This window comes from Cottoperca gobio, chromosome 2 (genome assembly GCF_900634415.1).
Source record: "Cottoperca gobio chromosome 2, fCotGob3.1, whole genome shotgun sequence".
Classification (NCBI taxonomy): Eukaryota; Metazoa; Chordata; class Actinopteri; order Perciformes; family Bovichtidae; genus Cottoperca; species Cottoperca gobio.
The window spans coordinates 4722934-4744608 of NC_041356.1; the positions used below are offsets into that span (position 1 = coordinate 4722934).

The window sequence follows — 21675 nt, forward strand, 5'->3', positions numbered from 1 at the left end:
AGATATAGAGATTAGACGACAGGAGGCTCTGGGGGTCACAAGAAATGTCTGCTGATCCTAATCTAACTAGAGTGAATTTGCTCTAATTGGCTTGAATTTATTTGCCGGAGAGACAAAAGACCTAAACTACGAAGTCCTCTATTTGCACATGGCGCTGTGTATTGTTGCTGAAAAATAGGATGCATTTGAACTCAAAGTCCTGCAGACTTACGGTAAATCACCCTCGCTTTTCAACAGAATTTGCTGACGAGGAAAAAATATGATATGGCCCTGGCGGCAGTAACGCACCTCGTGGTCAAACTGCCCACCACATCAAAGCTGCTGTGATAATTCATGCGCTCTTTTGCAGCGATACCGTCTAGAGTGGACGCTGGTGTTGCACGACGGGTAGTATTGGTTGCAGCCAGGGAATTTCCAAAGGGCAGCGTGTCCATGAGAACCCGCAGCAGTGTCATACAGTTCCTACACTCAGGGAGGGAGGAGGTCAAGTTACCAGGCCTGCTCTCGTGTCTCAGTTTGGAAACGTACTAAGGGGAGTGGGCGAGACAACAGAGAAATGTCAGGCCAATGACGCATTTTTACTCGAGTTAAATTGTGAAACCCGGACGCAGACGGTATTATTTTTCCATTTTTCTAAAGTTATCATTACGTGCTCAGACAGGAAGCACCGCACTCACATTGAAGATGTGTTGGTATGTGGTGGCCAGCAAAGTAAAAGGGAGACGTTACCACGAAAAAGGATTAGCATAGCTGCAACCAATTATCACCACGCAGTCAGCTCTGCAGTTACTCATAAGTAACAAATATTTGTGTTTCTTGGACCAAATAAGCAATTACAAGAAGCCATTTTCTTCGATCTAAAAGACTACGATAAACATAAAAAGGGATCAACAGGTGTTGAAGTCGTCCTCCCACAAACCTCCCTCCTGTGAGTAAATATTTGGGCTGACAGAAGGACTCCCGAGCACGCTCCAGATGCAGCTTTAAAAGGCTCGGGGTTTGGCATGTGACCAGAAGTGACAGGTTAATCTGTTTGAGTACCTCCGATAGCGGGACGGAGAGACACGGCCTTCTGGTGAGGGTAATCCGCCGTAAGCCCACAATAAAGCAGCTGACCGACAGATTGATCAGCAAGTTTAGGGGTGAAGGCTGTTTGTAGGGTCATGAGAGTTGAAGTGGCACACGGACAAAAGGCATTTCAGATAAAGGAACTAGGGATCATATTGCCATTCTGCATCTTAACAATACAAGAAGAAGAAAAGATGTTTGCTTTAGGCCCATGGCCCACCGTTAAGTGTCAGTTTTAGTCCTCCAAGAGAAAAGCTTTGGGCACCCCGGGTCTACATGGTCATAACAATGGGGGTTAAACATGTCGGGAATGCACCGGCATTCATTAAAGTTTCTTTGGACCTCTAAATATCATTCCAATGAAACAAATGTGAAATCCCTTTTTTGGTTGGACATTTAGAGCGTATTTTAATAATATGTGTACTTCTCTGCTGCAAATTCCTTTTCTTTCAGTGTGATTGACAGTTTGAGGATAGTGGGGCAGAGATCATTAGACGAGACACGCTTTAAAGCAAACCTCTTGGCACCTTGAGCTTCACCAGCTGTAGGTGGGATTAGAAGCCGTGGCTGCGAGGCTTCATTAAAGGCGTTTGATTCATCGATGGGGAGAGCCTGGTTGTGTTTGTGCCATGCTACCATGAAAACTCACTGAACGAATCAAAGCAAATCTCTTCTTCATCGGCCCGTAGAAAAACAGATCCTCGTGGATTTTCACTACTTTTCATGTTTTTCTCGTGAGTAAATCGCCACGTTTTTAAGGGCAAATTGCTAAAAGTTGACTGATTACCAGAGCTTTCCCACACTTTATTGTTTTCAATTAACATCATAGTACCCAGAGACATTCTCCACATTACAGATCACAGTCACATGATACGAGGGGACGCTTGGCGAGAAGTTCATGGGTCGTAACTGTCATTCTGCGGTGGCTGCTCGTAACCACTAAAGGCCTGCTGAAGTGTCCTTGAGCAGCCCGGTGGGGTGCCAAGAGAAAAGACCACAGGAATAAATAAACTGTCACATTACATTTATGTCGGGGTTTATTGAAACTTGGCTAATCAGAATTCCTGAGCTGTCTGTCCCGGAGTTAATGAGATCAGTCGCTAATGTATCATATTTTTATTTTTGCACATTCATTTCCATTCTACCGTCCTCAAAGTTGCTGGACTTTGTAATTAATTGTAAAATAGAAGCGAGTATGTATAACAAATACCGTGCATGATACATATTTAAAAAGAGATACATGTAACTTACATGACAAATGATTTTCCCATCCGCTGCCTTCACTATTAGTATCTTAATAAATGCTGAGTTTGTAGTTGTATTAGTTGTAAGTACATGGTCCTTTGTTCTAGTTGTTTTAGTTGTTCAGTCAAACTAGAGCCAGGCATACAAATAAAATAATCAGAGGAGGAAGATTTTTATCGAAATGTTGAGAATAAACGTCGACTAGCGTGAGCACATATACTGAAAGTTTGACTTCATTCTTGAAATGCAAAGTAAATAAATAAATCTTCTTCCTCTGCTTTACCCCTTATGCCCGGCCCTAATTATTCCGTACATGTGTGTGACTAGTGCAGAAAAATAGCAACAATGCTGAAAAAGAAAAAGGTTTAAGATATTTTCTGGTTTAGTTTTAATAAAAGCATGATAATGCCACTGACCTGATTTTGTATACATTTGGATCCACTCTGGACATCTACTGATGCAAGACATTTTTTTTTAACTGAGAGCAGTTGTGACAAATTGCTGAAGGAATGGAAAGGTGGAGTTCTTCTTGTAAACAAGAGAAAGTTATCTTTACAATCAACAAGACCATTTTTTTTGCTGACTTCACTGAGCATTGTAGCCTTGAAGTGGGGTCGACCAGTACAAGACGAGTGTTGACTGAGGGACACATGGCGTTTGGCTGCGGGAACACTGACTTGTTTCAGACGGAGGATCCTGTTTCTCTCACAGAATACCATCCACTCGCAGCTCTGGGAAAAGAGCACTATATATACCAAGAGAGAGATGCGCAGTTTTGTCCCACATTAGTCTCTCTCTATGTCCCACTGCCTTCTGCTGTCAAGTGAAGTCAAAATAAGTCCGCTGAGATCAGTTTGTACAGTGGGGTGGGCTTTGAAAGATCAGCTGGAAGGTGCTTTCACAGAACCCGCTCCCCTGAGAGCAAGTGAAGACAAGCATACAGGGCTCGGGAACACATGACTATATAAAGGGAAAAGTCTGTATTAGGAAGAAGGGCAAGTAGCACGTCATTCAGTCATTCAGTCAGGATGTTCTCGTAGACCTTTTGTGGGTAGCCTATACCTACGAAAAGTACTGAAATTCTTACTCATCCCATGAAATCAATGTTTGTCTATTTCAAGTTTCCAGGAAGTTTAAAAGCGCAGAATAAACATGTATGGAAAAGGCTGCGATGGTTAATGGTCCAAAAACACAGGACACTGCTGTTTGTGCCCTTTTAGTAACTTCTGTACTTAAAACGTTGATTTATTGGTTACGTGACTTTACCTAACCCTAACTAAGTAGCTTTGTTGCCTAAACTTAAGCAATGTAGATATTTTAAACTGAAACCACAAACTATCTAAACAAGTTGTTTCCTGTTAAGACGGAAGTTTATTTTGAAACAGCTGAATGCATGTAACGAGCAGATATTGCCACGTATTGCTTGACATTTGTAGGAAAACCCAGAAAAACGTTTTTGTAAGTAATCATACGAACCGTTTCATGAAGATACGTTGCATTCAGTCACTTTCTTTTGAAGTGTAGAACCATAAACTATTTCCTGAATATTTGTGAGATGTTCTTTAATCTATAAATCGTCAGTTCAAATGGTTCAGTCAGGACGATCTCCTGTTATATATCATTGGATGAAACACAGCGTGGATCGCCTCTCCATCTTCTTTATGTTGCATGTTAGTGCTGACACCTTACTTCAGCAGAACATTTCCCCCTGATGCATCGCTATACACACAGCTGGACTCCAGGTGCATAAATAATTCACATACTTAACTTAGAGCCGTTTGCTGCAGCAGACACCGCTCATATCTGTGGAAGAGTAAAAGTGAGTAATGCTTGTGCTGCATCAGAATCACATGCAGAATTGGAGGGCTGCCTGTGTTGCATTAAAAACTATCAGCAGGGGATGATAGCGGGAGGCTCTAATGTCATGTGTGGAAATGCAACAAGGTTAAATTCAAAAGGAGAATAGCTGCAATACCCACACAACTCTTTGAACTGGCTTTAAAGTTTACACGAGTCCTTTACATGCTCAGTAAAATCCAATAACCTGCTCAGTCAGACAGCGCAAATCCATTGTTGGTCATGTCTGAGTCATATTTTTGCAGATTTAGAGAAGCTGTGAACACGTTCACACACTCCCCCACCAAAAATATGCTGTGAGAAGAAAAACAAAAGAGAAGCCAGCGAGAGAACATCAGAGGCAGAACAAATGAAAAGGAGATGGTGGAATAAGCAACAATGAAGATTCCCCAGCTTCTTTTCTTCTACCTATTGGTATCGAACAGAAAATGAGCTACAAGTAGCTGTACTTAACCACAGCTTTGTCTTTTCATTTCCTGAATGCTACCAATGTTCGTCATCCACATTGCTGGGATTTGCTAGTGCGTCACCATCTTAACTTTATTTAGTGCCTATGTTCTATGTTAAATATACAACAAGGGCCCACTGCAGTCAGCTGTTAGAAAGGGCCAATGCTTTCCATGATGAAGCAGAAATGGTCAGGGCCATGTGCACAATGCTGGCTGGTCTGCACGTCAGACAGATTACCTGTGAAGTTCTTGTCGACTTAAACAGGAATTCTTTGAGAAAAAGATGTGCGTTGTATATTTATTCTGTTTCACCACACGTCACTTGAGAATATATTAAGTTTTGGGTCAATATGCAACAGTGTAAAAGTAAAAGAGTGCTGCTCTGTGGCCTGAAGTCACAGTTTTGTAGTCTGCAGAAGTGGAATATAAACTGAATGTTGCAGTTTTAAGCATCCGATTACAGTTATCTTATCTTAGGACAAAGACTGGAACCAAGGTCTCTAAAGCTCACTGATTAACACGTCGTTGTTTACTAGCTATGTGCCAGAATACTTCTTGGCCCGGATCAGTAACATTCTTAAATTGTCACCATTACCTCATGGGAGGCAACCAGCAGAGACTCAGTTGTATTTACACCTCATTTGTTTAATGGATTAAACAAATGAGATCCACCATATTAATCGGTGAGCTTTAGAGGTGCTGGTAGGTGGATTTCAGGTTAGTTGTTTCCCCCTGTTTCCAGTCTGTATGCTAGGCTAAGCTAAGAGGCTGCTGGCTACAGCCTTATATTTAGCAGGCAGATGTAAGTGTGGTATCAGTCCACCCTCCTAACTCTCTGCAAGAAACAAAGATTACAAAAATATCAAACCTTTTAAAAAGTCCGGTCTTAGCACACAGGATGACGTTAGCGACCCATGCTAAGACTAGCTTGTTCTCCATGGGTACAGCTTAGCATAGCTCGCTTTGTAGCCACACATTATGGAAAGCAACTCCTTACAGAGCTGTGTATCATGACCGCCTCACCGTGAACCAGCTCACATCTCGCTGCTATTTCTGCATTGAATTCCCACCGGAGACTTGGCTTTGGTTGTGAAATTCTTGGCATATGTAACATGATTGGATAAAGCGACGCAGGTGGCGGCCTGACTCTAAATATGCACTGGAGAAAAAAATAAAACAAGGGAGCCCTGCTGCGAACACTGCTCTTTGAGCGTAAGCCACCATTGTTGCCCCTCTATGTGTTTGCTGTTGCTGTAGAAATGGACCCAGCTGAGATGAGGGGGCTTAGCATGGCGCTGTGGCTTGCGCTGCTTTTGCATTCGCTAAATGACAGGGTCAATTATCAGGCTATTTTCTGCTGACCCACTAACATTTTCCCTGCTCCCTTTTATTTAAGAGACATGTCGACAGCAAAGGGGACAGGAGGGAAGGACAGGAGTGTTACACTGGCGAGAAATGTCACCCTGTGACACTTAATTCACTCACTTTAGCCCAAACAACACCGGACAGATCTGTGAAATGTCTTAAACGGGCGTGATTTTTCAGAGTGGGATTGTTTGGCAGGAGTGCTGCCGGGATGAGGCCGAGGGCTCGACAGCACATAGCCTCTGAGAAGGTGAAGGAGGGTGCATTACACCCATCTGCCAAGATGAGTCATACGCAGTGCAGGGGGCCAAAGCCACAATAGTGCTTCAGAGTTTGGTGTCCAAGATGTATTGCGGCCTTGAGCAGCTCCAAAAAGTGTTGTGCATTCATTTAAAAACAGACTTGCACCCTTTAGCCGTTTTCATCTTTCTACCTGAACCAGGAGTTTGCAGAGACCTCGTTCTAGATGCATAAACTAAATCTAATGTCACCTGATGTACACTCTGCACTGATGACTCATACTGGATCAATGCACCTATACTCAGGCAAAGAGCAGAATTGAAGCGCAGCATGTACAACTGACGTACACTGATTGTTTGAAAAAGAAAAACATGACTCAGCGCACTGAGAAATGTTGTTTTACTGCTTGGAAGCAGCACAGCAGCTGAATATTAACAGAAAGCTAGAGAGAGAGGCAGAGAACTGCATTATTATCCTCAATTTGTTCAAGTTAGGGTGTCTACTGTGGTATAATGTGACGCACCAGGCCAATGCTTTAATAGCAGTGTTGTTTTTGGTCTTATTTGGGGTTTTGACTCCCTATTCCTCCCTGTTTTGGTCAGTTATGGTAGCATTATACTGTAAATTATAGTCTTCAAAATGTATTTTTTTCTGAATATACACACAATACAAAAAAACATGTGACCATTTCCGATGGTCCTAATATTATTCTTAAAGGGATACTCATCCAGAGTCAGTGTATTTCCTATCATAGATGGCGGTCAGCCCCCAGTCAGGAGAAGCAGACAGTACCAGCAGGAAGCTAAGAAATGTGGCAGCAGCAAAATGTATTTTCTACACCTAAAAAAATCATGCTATATTTAGAATATTTTGACTTTGCGCCTTCGGTTAGTTTGGATTCACCAAAGTCACTCAATAATACAAACAAAGTACCCAATCGAGGCAGCCGTACAGCAGCTACTTCTGTGTTCTGCGAGGTAAAATGACTTTTCAATGAGGTCTGGTGACTTTGCCAAGACCATAGACGTATAACAGCTTCAGTTCCCCGTCAGAAAGGTCTCACGGCAAGTTAAATCAGGTTTTGCTTTATATTGGGTAAGATTACATAAAGAAACCAGAATCAGCTGTAACATGACAGGTTTGCTTTCCTATTGTTTTCATTCAGTTGACTGATCCTAATGAGCGATCCAGCAGATAATCAAAATCCATTTCTCCTTCTTCTGTTAGCACTGAGCTGATGAAGCAGGAAATTGGCGCTGTAATTATTACCGGGGTGGGGGATGAGAAATCACAGACGTCTGAGCTTCGAATGGGATTAAAATCACTGACCATCGCACGTAATCACCTCACTTCCCCTTGAGAAATTCCTCCGCTGTCAGATAATGAGATTCCATATTAGTGTGCCAACAAGATGCACAAACTCCAATGATTGCTCATTACAAATAAATCACATCAGCTTGTTGGTTTGTTACGTCGATACTGTCCCGCTAATTGATTTGCGTTATCCTGGAGACTATGGCACTAAATAGCACGCTATCATAAAGTCGATGAAGTCAAATTACTGCTTAGACATTTGACTTGTCAACAGCCCAAAGTGTGACTCATCGCACATCTTATGAGGAGGTTGCATGGCAACGGGGCTGGGGGAGGGGGGGTGGCCTGCAGGGACCACAATATGGATGGAAGCTAAGCCTAACCTTGATTTGATTTATATTTTGTGATACATTGAATACAGAAAGCATTGTTCCTGGATGAAGGGATAATAAGGTATCTATAGCTATGTCCCTATTCTCCCACAATGCAATGCAGCTGCACACTGCTTAAAAACAGCTCCAGGTCTATACAACTATAACATTATTACATATAACAGAGTGAACAGTGTCAACACACAGCTGTAGCACTAATTTGCAGCCACAGATCCCTTGATATTAAACTTCCTCAGACTTGAATGTTTTAGTGGCTGAAGGCGGTAAAGAGATCGTCCTTGCTGACTCAGGCTTTCCGCGAATGCCTCGATCCCTTCCTGCTATTAAAGTTACAGCTCGGAATTCCCCTTTTTAGTTTGTTTAAACACATCTGCAGCGTCTCAATTACAAGCCGACTGTACGCTGATAGGTTGAAAGTACCTTTTGCGCTGGATAAATTAAACATGGCTGCTAAAGGACAAATGCAGCAGACCACAGCACAGTTCCTCAGCAGGATGTGGTCCAACAACACCAGGCAAGGCCTCAGTTTTGCCTTCGCCTCACTTCTACTGTGCAGGGGATTGGATGACCCCTAATTTTAGCCCTGGATTTGTCGTCAACGGGACAGATTGGATAACATGCAAAAAAAAGGGGACGCAGCACAGTTGGGGAGATGATAAGGAAAATCCTATTTCTGCTTCATTTGTGACTTAATATTTTATGTCCCAAAAGTCAGAGTGTGTGCAGCCATGTGATGGCACATAAAGACCAGAGGAGGAGAATGAAGTGCATCAGACAACCAACGCAGAGACAACTCCACTCCACTTGTGATATATATAACTATTTGTGTTGGATTGTGTAATGACAGCATATATAGAATCACATTTCATGTCCATTTAATTATAGATGAGATATGTCAGTCAAAATATCAGACTGTGTAAAAAAGAAGTGGACGTCGTCACTGTGACGTCACCAATTGGTTTGTGGACTACGGTTCTGAAGGCCTTGAGTTTGACATGTTTGCCGTCGCCATCTTGTTTTTTTGTAACCAGAAGGGACATTTTTAGGTAACCAAAATGTTACAATTAAATGTTATGAACACACCCAGCCGGAAAACAGCATGGTAGCAACCTGTCAATCACAAGTTACTTTGCTTTACTGTAAATCGTAAATGTAAATGCTGTATTAAAGAAGACTTGAAACTAGAGATTGAGAACATAAAGTATTTAGGAAAATATTTACTGAGGTGATAAATCAGGGGAGAAGTTGGGTCATTTTCTCATAGACTTATATACAACTGGACTTCTTTGCAATCAGTGGAGAGCAGGTTTAAAGAACTTCCAATAGGCTTCACTTTTCAGATCCGGAGGATGCCGCTTGGTCAAAACCAGAAAATGTCCGCCTGCTGTTGGCACTAGAGAAAAAAAGCCAGAGGTTCACCAAAGTAAGTCGGCTTCATCCTCTGGGAGTCCTGAATATCTGTAGGGAATGTCGTGGCGATCCATCCAGAAGTTGTTGATTCTGGGTATCAAAGCTAATATGCCAAGATTAATTATAGAACTTGAAAGTTTACATGACATGTCTAGAGATTTACACACTTTAAGTTAATACATGAATCAATGATAACCTGACTGATAATTGCAGGTTAATGTTTCAGTGCAAGGCAGTGTGTGTGTGTGTGTGTGTGTGTGTGTGTGTGTGTGTGTGTGTGTGTGTGTGTGACAGTGTGTGGACCTGATGGATGCTGAGACACTATAATTCTCTACTGTCAATCCTCTGTCACTGCACAGATGGATGGACAGACCGGGAATGCTCCGATGAATGAGTGCATGCTAATGCCTACTCTTTTTTCTATTGTCTATCTAAAGGTAGAACAGTACAGAGTATAAGTGCCAGGCACAAGGGGAACAAAATATGGAAGACTTTATATTATTTTTGCATTCCGAGAATAAAAGTCGAACTTTCAGTAAATGTGCTGACGCTAGTAGTTTTGATTTATTCTCCACATTTTAAGTTTATTCTCACAATTCAAAACAAAACAAATATTTCCCTCACCTCACTTCTTCTGCCTGACGCAGTGGTGCCGCCGTCACTGTTAAAGCTGCCTGTCGGAGTAACTTAAACCTTTCCTTGACAGTCATTTAGTGAAAGGCCAGAGGGTCGCTGAGCAGACAGACTCAGATAGAATTATTTCCATACTGGGTGGTGAGACAGATGAGTACATTTACGTGACTTCCAGGATCATATAGTGCAGATGCGATTACTGTGAGAGCTTGCTGACGAGCTGAGTCCTCAGTCAGGGGGACATTACCTTAACACAGTGTGGTCTGTCCTCCATGACATGAGAGGGACACGTTTTTTTCCTTCCAAACCAAACAAGCTTCTATTACAATGATGCATCTAATATACAGTAAACTAAACAATGGCAGGTTAAAGCCACTGACTGCATTCTTCTCCCTCCAACCTGTCTGGTGCATCAAAACTATCCCCAAACCTTTACACCAGTAGTCACAAATAACATCATCGAGTCCAAAAGCTCCTAAAGGCCTCTCCAAAAACTAAAAAAGTGCCGCCCTCTGCTGGCGGAAGAGAAGACTCTGTAACCTCCGAACAATACTTTACACAAAAGCGTCATCATGACCTGGATTTAAAATGGACACCAGGTGATAATATAATGAATTAAAGGAGTGAGGCACTGTTTAAAGAAAAAAACAACATAATTGAAATAAAATGCACACAAGCTGCCATATTCACCAGAGTATTTCTGCCCTTGTCAGTGGAATAAGTGACTAGCGATGAAAAACTCTATATTAGGAAGAAGCCGTGTGGGTCTGGGTTTTGAGGCTCGGTAACATTATCTGCACCTGACAGTGTTCCAGTCTGTTTATCTGTGTGTGTGTGTGTGTGTGTGTGTGTGTGTGTGTGTGTGTGTGTGTGTGTGTGTGTGTGTGTGTGTGTGTGTGTGTGTGTGTGTGTGTGTGTGTGTTGGGGACGCAGTGGAGAGGATCACGGTGTTTGGATGTTGGGGCTTGTAGGTGATTCGTCTTCTGCCCTGGTGGCCCTCGTGGTGACAGATCATTCCAGCTATTCACACCTTCCTACCATCGGATCTGTCTGGAGCTGCTCTGCATGCTGGGCACACAGGACACTTTAGAGGAGGGGGTGGGGGGAATCTGGAAGTTTTAAAAATGTTTTCTAATCAATTTAATTTCACTGGGAACACATGTTGTATCTCTGGCAGCATTGGATGTGAAGAGCTGCAGAGCTTTTCCTGTAACCAGTGTAGGCGGTGCAATTTATTTTCTGTTCCACTTCACATCTCATATCTGCCAAGTCACAGGAAAAATAAAATGCGTATTTCTGAATGTTTTAGAATAACACAACAGCATAGCATCATATAAAATATGCAGTCTGGTTAAAGATACTGGATGTTACTTTAGCGGTTCGGTTGTTGTTTCGACTTGATGGGGCGTTAATGTGAATTATCCCAGTGGGGAACTCTGATTTCTCCGACTCTCACACTGGTAACGAAAGTGAAACATAATTCGTGAATTTGCCCCGTCATCGGGATCCGCTCCTAGTGGGTTCTTCTTCGACACCAAGGTTCACGACAGACGGACAGAACACCCGAGCCGAAAACATAACCTCCTTGGTGCCGGTAATTACTTTATAAAAGGCAACATGTAGTAGAAATGAGGACTAACAGGTAACAGATTGGGCTAGCTTTAGCAGCTAAATGCTCAGCAGGTAGTCCATGGTCATGGCATGTGTGAGACACAGCAGGCAGCCGGCCACTGTACTGGATGACCCCTCACTTATGCTGTTATATGTATTATATAACTACGGCAGCTCCAGACCAACTCACTCCCCATCAGTCCTCAAAGCTTCTCTTTCTCATAATCACCTGCTGCAGAACAGACACGGTTACAGTCTGATGACACTGAGCGTGGAGCACCTGCCAAGGCATGAAAGTGGATACAGGATATTAAATATATTGGGCGTGTTTAGAACGTGTATTGAGGCTGACATGGGAGCCCACCAGGCTATACATAGAGTCAAATAGCAACAGTAAGAGACTGAGGCTCACTTTGTGTGCGTCATGTTCTGTTGCACTGATGTTTGAATCCAACAGAATTATGGGCCCCATTAAAAAGTCATTTGGTCTCGGTTCTGGTTGAGAGGTCGCTGAACTTCTGTACTGCTGTCTGTTTTTGTTTTCACCAGCTTGACCTTGTTAAATGTGGAGACCTTGGCACGAGGTAAATCACTAATACACACACACACACACACACACACACACACACACACACACACACACACACACACACACACCTTGGAGCCAGCCATGAGATCATGAGAAAGACATTCTCATGGCAACACTGTTGCTCAAAAGCAGACAAACAGCCAGACAGTGTGTGTGTGTGTGTGTGTGTGTGTGTGTGTGTGTGTGTGTGTGTGTGTGTGTGTGTGTGTGTGTGTGTGTGTGTGTGTGTGTGTGTGTGCATTTACACATTCAGTACAACAGTACAGTGTCTTTCCTCCTTCATTCCCAGATGACTATTCACCTCCAACGTCCTGACAGTCACCAGCTTTATGGCATGTTTAATCTACATTTCTAAAAATCACAAATTTGCAATGTCTACCACATAAGGTGTTAGTGACGCAATTTACATTTTTTTCCTCGACTGGTGTGTAAAATGTCAGTAGTCTGACAGACTGAGGGGACATCTTCAAATCGATTGTTTTGTCCGACCAAGAGTCAAAAGATCCAAAGAGAATCACTTTACTATCAATTAATACAACAAATAGCAGCAAATTCTCCCATTTGAGAAGCTGCATTGAAGAAGTTTTTACATTTTAGATTGAATAGTTGTTGATACGAGACCTCTGTTGTTGGAACCTTTACTGACAGTTTAGAAGTTTCAAGCTTAAATGGCAACATGGCGCCCCCTGGTGAAGAACACATGCTGTATCTATCCATGCAGGCAGCTGTCTACTGTACAACTGCTTTCAGTGTATTATAAATGTAATGAACAAATAAGCATGTAAAGACTTAAGCATTAGCAGCAACACTATCTTTAAATGCAGTAAACACAGTATTTGTCTATTACCCCTCATCCCTGTGAATTCATATGTTAGTGTTATGTTCTCATTGGAAAGAGCTGAATCTCATGCGTAAGATGTCCAAATGAAAAGTATGGCTAAAAAGATATGATGCACCAGGCAATAACATAACATTTATAACAAATAACTAATGATATTGTGAAGATTCTGGTGCACTGATCACATGAGAAAGAAAGACGAAAGGAGCACAGTGCACATATAGCTGTGTATCTGCAGGGCCGACCAACCTGCGCTGCCTCGGTCAGAAAACATGGGATTCAACAAGTCAATCAGAGCAGACTGGATTTAGTTGGGAAGAGATTCTTAAAGAGACAGGCGCTAGAACAGAGCATTTCAGACAGAGGGCGAATACAGGTATAGTCAGACAGACAGTAGGAGGAAAAGTGTTTCTTTAACATTAAAGCATGTAAACATGAATCCTAAAATTCAAGCATGAACATGAACTCAATATGTCACCTTTAAGAATAATGGTTACATAACATTTACCAAGAAAAGGGCAACATTTCTAGTAACAGGTCAAATGGAACCTAAACAGTAAATGAGCAGTCACATGTGACTATTTGTTGGCAAAAATGGCACTAAATGTTCTATGGCTTACTGTGTAGGGCCGGCTCTGCCTACAGCTCTGCCTACAGCTCTGCACACCAGCGTGGCTCCATCTGAAACTTCTCTGTCTGCCTGACTGTTGGAAGTTGTGGCCGTGAGCTGTGGACGACTTCAGAGCAGAAGAATTCCCAAACCACTTCTGTTGTTGCTTTTCAGTCCAGCAGCGCTAATGCTCGCAGGAAACATCTCCGATGGTTTTATGGCACCTCATCCGACCTCGAGGTCTGAAGGCTGATCGCTACCTGTTACTACGGCAACCCCTGCACTGTTTGTAAACATTTCACTCTGGGTTTTTTTATTTTTTTACTTGGCTACATGATTCAAACCCCTCGGGCACGGCAAGCTACACTCTGACCGCCATTCTTTGGGGGCTGTTAGCAATACTGATGCATTTAACACTGTTTAATAACACTTCATGGAGCAATACAAGTAGAAACATTAGAACTATATTTATATTTTACAATGGAACAACTAGACACCTCCTCCCAAAGTATTCACCCAAAACATATTTATTACCACTTAATGGTATTTACTGAAAGCATTCACACAGTTCTGTATATCATTAAGTCATCATTAACAGGCTCTGAAAGCTCACTGCATTAACGGTTCACTCCTGCATCATAAGAACAATGTATGATATGATCTTTTATATTCTTATCAAGCTTGTTTTAAGATGTTTTCACTCTGCCCTGTCAAATAAATGTGAACCTTCCACTGAGCCAAAAGGAAAAGTGACCTGACCTCCTCTGGCTCTGAGAGTTTGGAGTTTAATCATCGCTGACACTAAACTTTACATGCTTTTATTTCTCTCATTCTTTCTGTGTGTGGCCTCGCATACAGGCAAAGACATAAATAAGATTGTGAATTATGATGTGCAGGGATGAAATGTGGATTATATAAAGAATAATAGATGCATCATTGACTTTGTGAAGAACTAATGCAAGAATGTGCGCGATACGTTTGCTGTAAAGCACAGTACAGATATAATACTCACGTTAGCACGCAAAAGAAACCTAGATCTTACTACCCGTGAAATGATAGAGTGAAAATATGTCGAGCACCAAAATGGATATTTGATTACACAGCACATGTCTGTGAGCTCACATTCATCACAGCAGACCAGGACGTTTAACAGTGTGAAGAATGTAGATGTTACATGGAGCTGACTGCAGTCAGTTACCTCTGATATCGATGCTTTGAGTCGAGACATGCGTACACACAGTTGTTATACTCTTAATAAAAAGACCACAGCAGCATATGATGAATGAAACCACTCTCATGCACTAAGTATGAAGCTAAAGCCAGAAGATAGTAACTCTAACTATTCCTTAACTCTAACGTATTCTACCTGAAACCATCTTTTGAATATTCATGTGCAGATTCAAAAGAAAAAGCAACAATTCAAAGTACATTTCCCTCCTAACACTGGAACAGCAACACTGCATGTCTGAGTCTGTGGGATTCTTAAAAAAGCTTCTACAAACGTTACATAATCTACTCAAGCCACCTGAAAGCATTTAGTCGCCTCGGAAAGGATTGAAGTGGAAATTTAGTGTACACTTTGTGTACAGTAAGCTGCAGACAGACCCTCCAAAGGCTACACTGCAGCTCCTCCATCTTTCCCTCCCCTCTCTTCCCTTTCTCTGCTCTCTTTTGATCTGCGCTTCTCTCCCCCTAAATCATATTGACAGCAGCGTGATGTCAGGCTAAAGGAATCCACTCTGTAATTTGTGTGTTCCTGTGCAGCGGTGGGTGTGTACATGCGATGCACATGTTGCGTGAGTGTCTGCGTGTAACTGTCCACACAGGCTCCTGTTTGCATGTGTTTCCATGCACAGTGTGAGTGCGCTGGAGAAAAGGTATATTTTTTGTAGCACACCTGCTTCCTCACCTTTAACCCTCTTGACTTTAACGGCCCTCCCTCTGCTTTACTTCCAGCTCACATGAAAAGTGAAGTCATCACTAAAAAGCGAGCTTGTTTTAGCTTTCAGAGACAGCAAGAGTCGGGGAGTGTACTTAAAGGGATATTGACAACGTTTGGGTAAAATCTGAGAAAGCTTTTCGTGTGTGTGTGTGTGTGTGTGTGTGTGTGTGTGTGTGTGTGTGTGTGTGTGTGTGTGTGTGTCTGTGTGTGTGTGTGCGTGCGTGCGCCAGGGATGTGGTTCTGGTTTAGATTGTGAGTCCCAACAGTCGCAGAAAAATACCCAAAATCATAAAGCCCCAAAATAATAAGCTTAATGGCTTTCTAAAATGTTCAGATGTGTGATAAAAGGACTTGATGGCCATTATAGACGGACTTTATGAGGGTGTATGAGATGGTGACTGGCTGGCAGGCAGGCTTGGTGAGTTCATTGCGTAAAAGCTCTTTGAATGAAAGAGCCTTTTGACCTGGTAGCTATTCGGAGAAACCTTGGTGGTCCCGGCTAGACAAGCCCAAACTGCCAACTGTTTCCAGTAACAGCTTTGCTTTTGGCTTCGGACATTGTCCTCACTGCTTAATGAGAGCACAAGGTAATGGAAGGGCCTCAGGGACGGAGGAAAAAAAGGAAAGAGAACTTATGAATGAATAAGAAAGCTGTTTTGATTAATATTGCTAATTTTGAGAGTGTCTCTCGGGATGGCAGCGGTCCATCACTCTGGTCCAGACTGAAATGTCTCAACAACTATTGGAGGGATTGCCGTGACATGCTGTTCAGACATTCTCGGGGCCCAGAGGAGGATTTATAACAACTCTGGTGATGTACAGATGTTTCATCTACGGCCATCATCGCGTCACCATCTCTAATTTGATCAAATATCTGCAAGACTAATGACATTTCCATCAGCCTCCGCTGCATTTTGTGTTTTAATGGCCAAGTATTTGAACACATAGAAGAGGGTGGAGCACAGTATAACTAAACAAGACATTTTTAGGCGACCAACATGTTACAATTAACTTTCATGAACTGAAAACACTGTGAAAGGGTTAAAGTTCTGAGACTGGACAACAACGTGGTAGCGACCTGTCAATCACAAGGCAGCCCCGCCTTAAAGCATAGCCTACTTACTCATGTATATTACTCTAAGTGGGAACATAGTTTACTAAAGAAACATCATGCTGTCTTGAAGAAGACTTGAAACTAGAGATTAAGACCAGAAAGGTGTTAGGAAAATGTTTCCTGAGGTAATGAATCAAGCGAGAAGTCGGGTCATTTTCTCATAGATTTCTATACAATCGGACTTTGCAACCAGTCGCCCCCTGCTGGCCACTAGAAATAATGCAGGTTTAAGGCTCTCTGGATTGGCTTCACTTTTCAGACCCAGAGGTTGCCAACAGCTAAGAACAAGGACAACATTGCTGGAAAAATAGAAGTATATATAATTATAAATAAAATGCCGATGTGAGCATGTTAGCATTTAGCTCAAAGCACCACTGTGCCGCAGTAAAGCCTCACAGATAAAACAAAGTGTTGCTTTGGCTCTATGTGTGAGTGTTTGTACAGGTGTGTGTCCACTTGCCACAACCCTGATTCTCTAGAAGAGCTACTGTGTGCGCACATGTTAGACATCGACATATATATGCATACCTGAAATGAAAAGTCATAGGGACTGTTAAACCAAACGAATACATTCATTAATCCTCCCTCTGTGTATTATCGTGCTTGTGCTTGAATGATTCTTTTCAATGTGTTGTGTCTTTATTGCCAAACCCAAGCCAAGCAGCCAAGTCCCTTGTATAAGATCGGAGCACCTGTTAATCATAACATCACCTTCTGGCTCCGATCCACGCTCACAAAATGAAAAGTTATTGGAGTTTATTCAAGCTGCTCTGACAAAAAAAACGCCTGACACTGGCTGGATGGGATTAACAAGAGGACAAAGCGCGGTTAAATCATCTCTGGGCAGTTTCACACATGTCACACACCCGTTCATTCACGCTGTTATTGTCAATGAGTACTTCCACAGAAGGGAATCATTAGAAGCACAGGTACAAACATGATTACTGTCGGGTAATATCGTGACATCATGAGAAACCAAACTGTGTAGATTTCCAACGAAAAAGGATCTTTCCAAAGACATTATCTCACAATTATTAATTCATTCCTTTTTGTCACAGAGATTCAGAGGAATAAATGTCTTCACCACCTGGAATATTTCAGATTTAATGTGCTGAAAATGCCCTATAGGGATCTGCCGGAGTTATCCGGGGCCACAGATGGTGGCTAATTAACTTTGTGTGTTGGCAGTTTTGTCTTCACACCTTCTCCAAGCTGACGACACGGAGAGCACAACACCGTCATGGAGGAAATATGTGCTCGCACAGCGTACACAAGCATTTTAACAGCCAGTTTTTCTGCTTCCTCCGGCAGAGGAACATTTCTAAACAGAGTCTTTTTTATCCTGCACCTCTGCTGTTATCCAAAATGAGATTTACACCTTGTGTGTATTTAAATTTGGACTGTAATGCTGTAAAACTGAGAGTCACTCATGGGTTCTATCATATCTACTGTAGGTCAAGCTACTTAAGTCTAAATGTCTGGTTTTGTTTTCTCACTTTCAGAAGGTTTATTTTGGATATATATTTGATAATAAAAGCTCATTGTGTTAATCTAATGATTTTAGTACATTAAGTATACTTTAGGCTTTGAGTTGGTCTCAAATCTTCAAAGGACAAATGGGAATTTAGATAATGAAAGAAAGGTGTTTTGAGCAGTGTTTCTACAGTCCAGCAAATTATTTCACTCCATGAACACAGAACAGCTTTGGCCAGCTTTTTTGGACTCTTGCAATTCCAGTATTTCCAATTTTGACCGCTTTGCTCCAAGTTTCCAACAACGAATAACTCAAAGTCAGGACCATCGCTCACCAGAGATGTAACACTGATCTCAAAACTCATTTATTCAACTCCCACCTCGGCAGTAAGGGACCGACTTGAAGATACGTCAGTTCCAATACGAAGCTTTTCTCCCGTCCCCTCAGTGAACCTTTTTATGAACTATGTGATATATTTCTGATCCATCTCGGAGATTTTGCAGATATGTGATACTTGCACGTGTAGGAATCCCAGCGGGGCCGCTGGTTACGTGTCTGTGACCTTTGGATTTGTTGAGCAATCTCTGCTTACATCTGTATCACACAGAATGTTATGTGTCAGTGTGAGCATCTGTGTGTCTGTTGCATTATGGGTTGGGACATTTCAACAGGCTGCAGTTGAGCAGGAGCAGAGTTAATGATGTAGAGAGGTTACATTGTGTTCTAATGACAAACAAACTGTTCTGTATTCTTTACATATTGTACAAGAAAGGTTTGAATGTCCAATACAATCACACACACTGCTCTGTCTATGCTGGAGCCCAGATCTGTGAGTAAGTCGATGTGGAGTCTGTCTTAGACTGCAGGGAATTACCTCAGCTCTGAATCATGTGGCGCCTTGCCGAGAGTGTGCACAATGCAATCACCCAGCCGTCTTTCTTACTCATAAACTGTCAGAGGGCCTCACACAGAGGCGGGACACACACGGAAAACATTGTTTCAAAGGTGCAATTAGGCTAATTCGGTTGGTGGTGAGATTTTAGTTTTTGCCTCTGTGGCAACTCTAAGACTGAACATTTTTTTTTTTTATAACTTTAACTTTGTTTTTTTTTTGTTTTGGACGGACAGGACAAGTGATTGCCAATGTAGTTATCCAAATGTTTATTAGGAAACCAGCAGAGGTTCATAAACTAATAAAGCCGACTTGATTAATTAGATTTTTTTGTTATTTAGGTTTAGCTAGTGGATATAAGTTCATGGTGGTATCTCCATCATTCACTTTAAAAACAGCAATATCACAGTATAAAAACACATTACGAGTCCTGTATGCAGAATTATACTAAAGTAAAAATACGGGATTAAACACAGTATACAGCTAAATGTACACTAAGTATTAAAAGTCAAGTACTCCTTGGTATGTGAGCAGATATGTTGTTATACAATATTTCTTATTACTGGATTTCTATCACTGATACATTGACATAACTAAGCCATTCTTAAAAAATATATTTCTAAATATATTTTACACTTTATAAAATCTATTGAGGTTAATCTGTAGTAATCTGTTAAAACTAAATATAATTTCACCAATTTTTTTAGTTTTTTTCAGATAATCCCTTTTTTCATTCAAGTAATTATAAATGAGTCAAATGCTTTGTAACCATTTAAAAAGCTCAGAATATTCATATTTCTGAGCTACCAGAAAGATGTAGGATAAGTTTATCATTCATCATCAGAAGCACACTTGAAATATTTGTGTCTTATGTTCGCCTGACGGATACAAATGACTAAATAAAGGTCAGTTGGTAGTACAGTGTTGTGAAATACCGTCTGTACCCAGAACAGAAACTTTTGAGCTCAGTTACTGAGAAACTTTTTTGATGTGAGCCGAGCTGGATGGATGATGATGTAATGCCTTTGGACAGATTATTTTCTCTCACATCAAACACATGCACATGAGTTTCAGCATGTTTTCATCTCAGTCCTGCTTTGTCTTTTGGATATATTTACTTGAGCTGAGTATAATGCTGAAAAAGTAATAAATTACTTGGCAAGTTTACGGTTGTTTTGCCTGCCTGCCTGCTTAGAGCATCTATTTATCATAGTTCGATTTATCATAGTCAGTGAGTGACTAAATGGCCCATTCATAAAGCAGACGTCACAAAGACACAGTGTACACTCCAAACAGACCTTGGTAGGGAGCCATGATACTTTTTTATTCATACGTCATCTACTCTGATGTTATCCCTTTTTCTAAACACTCTCTGGGTCCAAACGCATCAGACCACCGATCATCATCTGTAGAAAAGACAAAGTAGGTAAACAAAAAGACCGCAATGCTCCAGTGCCTTAATCCTCTGGCAGGACTGGTTTTGGCCGCCTTTTTCTAGTCAAAAATGTCACGTCATGGGAAACTTCATCAGCCGTGAATGGCGGTAGGCAGTTTTGGGTAATATGTTGCGACAGGACTAAAGGTCCAGGTCCAAAAATGTTCTGGCACTGTCAGAAAATTTGCGCCATAATCGTACTTTGTGGCCGGTGGGACGACGTGGTGATGATGACTCTGTTCCGCTGAGTGACTAATAATAACATGGCAGGCAATGACGACATGCTGCGCTGTACAGATGACTAATGTGGATCTGGACGTATTACCTAGGTCTAGTTTACGGCCCAGTACAGTATGATGACAGAACAGGTTATTTCAGCAAGGCATTACGAGATCCCACTGCACAGAATGACATGTAAGAAACAAAAGTTATGTTTAGACATTCACTGCCTCCAAGGGTGTTGAAAGGTTGAAAAGCCCAGACATAAACATTTCTACTTCCTTTGGTCACATTCTTTACATTTTTGTGCTCCCTGTGTTGTTTAGTGGAGTATGTTTCCTGGGATGTGTCGGGTTTGTTTGGGATATACAAGACATCAATGGTTCAAGCTGAAAGTGGGATTCATGTCCACTAATGTCTAAATCCTAACCCTAAAACATCTCATCAGTCAAAAAGTAAATCATGGAACGCAACAAACATCCCATCCCATATTGATTACGCATGCAAGAGCATCCAAGAGCATCCAAGAGTGTTTTTTGTTCTTTTCAGCCCTTCAAAGTAAAGGTCATTGATTCAAATTTGGCACATTCTGTATTCTGTCTGTTGTGTTGCCTGTGTCTTGAGTTAATGCAAAGATGAACTAGAATGGTACTCAGAGAGTGCAGACCTCCGCCTCGGCCAATGGTGCGTTCACATGCTCCTCAGATGCTCCAATTGCCCGAGTTGGGCATGAGCTTTAAGTCGTAATATAGAAACAACATGGACAACACATTGATAGCTGTTTACAAATTCTTATTCCAACTTGAGGGGGCGTTTACTTGAATCTTCCCAGTTGGCCTCCTTGGCGGAGGTAATAATAATCCAATAGATACACATAACATGTCCAACACGTGTCCAACTAATGCAAGACACTTAGATACATGCTCACAAGACACGTGGTGAAAGAAATGTGTGTGTATATCTGCAGGCAGGATATAA

At 41.8% G+C, this 21675-nt stretch overlaps 1 protein-coding gene across 2 annotated transcripts in view; it reads left to right on the forward strand.

Annotated features, from left to right (window-relative positions):
- The window catches only part of filip1l (filamin A interacting protein 1-like), a 62127-nt gene that overhangs the window by 729 nt on the left and 39723 nt on the right, over nucleotides 1-21675 (forward strand). The gene's annotated exons all lie outside the window — the stretch shown is intronic.